Raw genomic sequence first — 3,243 nt, 5'->3', positions numbered from 1 at the left:
GTAAAGCATGGTGGACATTGTCCTGACACCATCTGTGTCCAACTATGGGAGATAATGTACTGATCCTGATTCAGGAAACTATGATAACCCACTTCATAGCCGGCTATGAGTTCGATGTAGCAGAGTTTTTATCCTAAGAGATAAGGGATCGTGCAGTTAGGTGTGAGAAGTCATTATTGGATTACCCTTGCTTGATTATACAGATGTGTTTAACTGAGGGAGTTCTGGAACTCCCTGGTATAGATGAGATAATTGAGGCCACAAAAACCACTAATTTGGGGTTGATTAGATATGTGGCAAATCCTTTGGCCCAACAGGTAAGATAGGCATCAGACATATTGGTAGGTATGCTCCCACAGGATGGACAGGCTAAGAATGCTAAGGCAGTAGATGCACAGGAATAGACTAAACAAATATATGCAATGGGTACTTTTAGAGCCCCACTACCAGTATAGTTAGTGCCACCCAAGCCCCGAGGTATGCCTCCTTATGTTATGATGATTTCACAAGCACTATGGACTGAGGTAATAACCAGACTAGCCATACTTATGGCTAAGGTTGGAGATATGGATGAGGGCGTAAAGCCCTAGCTCGACTCATAGTTTGCAAGCTAAGACAGACGGGTCCAAGGGATGTTGGACATAATTGAGTCAAGGATTACTTGACAGTTGAGTAGTAGGCAGACGTTTGATAGTACTGAGGTCAAATTTGAGGTTGCAGAGATCAAAAGGATGGTCATTGAATTATATGATAGATCGGTTGTTTTAGAGCCTGTAACTGAGACAATGATTCCTATGATTTAGGTTTCAAAAATTTAGACAATACCAAACCCAGTACAAGCACCAGTTGAGAAGACCAAGGAGGCGAGAAAAGAGAAAAGGAGAAAAAGAAAAGAAGAAAAGGAACCTGTAAAGAAGGCTAGAGCTGAGAGCATTCAGAGCAAGTGGGATTGGGAAACACAGGTTTGAGAGATGGCCTCTAGAACTGGTGGATCGAGACCACCTATTGTTACTGAGAGAGAAAGTGTGGTGCCCCCGACTATTATTATTGATGCAGTATCGACTGATGAGATGGTAGCTGATAAGAGTGAGAGCCAATTTGAGGGCCTATGGGATGATGTTGATGCGTCGGTGCCTTGAGTGCCTAGGTGTGACCTTCCATCCTTACTTTATTTATTTTTTGTAGCACTGAGGGTAGTTCAACGATTTTCAGTTAGCGGTAGGGGCATATCTGAGTCTGAAATCTAGGAGTAGTTGAAAAGTATAAGTAGCGAAAAGTCTTTTATGACTCGTAGGTTTTTGGTGCTGGTAGCTGAGATAGGGAGAAAATCAACACCTATGGCAACAAATTTTGATTATGGTTTTTGAGAGATTTTTTATGTGTGATGAAATTTTGATTTTAATTGATTTGTGGATTTGGAAACACTATTGATTTGAAATGTTTTTGTTGAAAATTTGTGTAAAATGGAAATTGTGTTGAAAAGTTCACCCATCTAAAAAATTTGTTTACAATGTGATATGTATATATATGTGAGACTTTTGTGAATCCTGAAATGGCATTAGGATTAGGGATAGAACAATTAGGGACAAACAGTTGGATACCTGGATGACTAGTACTTAGTAGTGTAACCTTTGGCAAGTGCGTGTAAAGTATACTAAGTTCGCGGTGCATTGACATCTAGAACTTGCCCGGATGCTTTTACCTAGGTCTAGGAAATTTAAGTAGGAGATGATCATAGGCCCCTTTTATGTGAGTCTACTTGGGCCTAAAATGCCTTAACCAAACAAATGAATCCCTTTGATCTAAATATTTGAGCCTTAATAGACTAAGTTTGTTGTTTATTATTCCAATTTCACCTTCCCCTTTACCTTACAATGAACTTGTTTTGGCCCTGGTCCTCTGTGGATACTGTGCACCTCAACTCAGGCAAATTGCCTAAGTTGAGGGTGGCTATTATAGGGGTGTATAGGATAAAATGAGTATGAAGAAAGTGTGTAGAAGGAATATAGTTGAAACTTGAGCAGGTGTGGAGAAAATAAAATAAAGAAAAGTTGTGATGAAAAGAAAAAAAACTAAGAAAAGAAAAATAAAAGTGTGAAAACCCTACCCGACCTAAGTTGAATCTGCTTACATGAAAAAGGGAGGCATAAGGGTGGAAATAAAAGAAGAAGTGGAAAAATAAATGGACCTCGAGAAATGCATAGTGTCGAGGAGACTTAGTTACTAGATAAATCCCAAAAGATATCATACCATCCCAGGCCTATGTTACAAGCCGAATAAATTCCTATAGTGATCTTACCGTGACTGTCTAAGAACTTAGGATAAGAGCAGAAGGGCAAGCCTATGGTATTCTGTATACATGGGTGACCCTTCTTTGTGAGTGAGAGATTCTTTTATTATATCCCTGAATAGTTTGATTTATCCATACTGAGAGTGAATAGGATTTCTTTCGCTTAGCGCACATAGGTTATTTTCATGGTTGCTAGATTGTTTAGTGAATGTAATTTATGTTTATGCCCAGTTGTCTATTATTAATGTTCTTCCATCATCGTATCCCCTCAAGTTTCTTTATGTGCTAAATCGTTATATGCAGTTTGAGTCTTTCAAAGTTAAACTTAGGAGGGGACTAACAAGATTAAAATTAAAGTTCAAAATCATTGCCATGGGTAGCTTATGACCTTTCTGTTTAAGCATCATCTCTGTGTTAGAAAATATTTTGTGGTTTTGTTTGCCTTAGGACTTGCAAAAGTCTAAGTTGAGGGTGTTGATGTGTCATGGAAACATGACACTTTCGATGCTTAAAATCACAAATTTATAAGTGAACTTATAATATTTTGTTAGATATGATGCAATATCGTGTAAATTGTAGGTAATATAGGTCTACAACAGTGTTGGAAAAAAAAGGGAAGAAAAAGACCTAGAAAAGACCAATTCTGATCAAGGTATGAGTCAACTCTTGAGTCGTAAATATTCAACATGACTCATATGTACAACAGAACCAAAAGGCAATCTGAAAAGATAAGTATGGGGAAGATACGACTCAAGTATTTAAGTTGTAATCTAAGATACGAGCTATACGGAGAAGTCACAAGCATAACAGAACCTAAGATACCATCCAATGGTTGAAGTCTCAGAAGTATATGAGTCGGAAGTATGAGTATGACTCATATAGGGAAGTCGTACACAAACCAGCGTTAAAAGGTTGGAAGGAAAGATGCCCCAGGTGGATACGGTGAAGGACAC

The sequence above is a fragment of the Capsicum annuum genome, chromosome 9 (assembly GCF_002878395.1).
Source record: "Capsicum annuum cultivar UCD-10X-F1 chromosome 9, UCD10Xv1.1, whole genome shotgun sequence".
Classification (NCBI taxonomy): Eukaryota; Viridiplantae; Streptophyta; class Magnoliopsida; order Solanales; family Solanaceae; genus Capsicum; species Capsicum annuum.
This window is presented reverse-complemented; position numbering follows the sequence as displayed.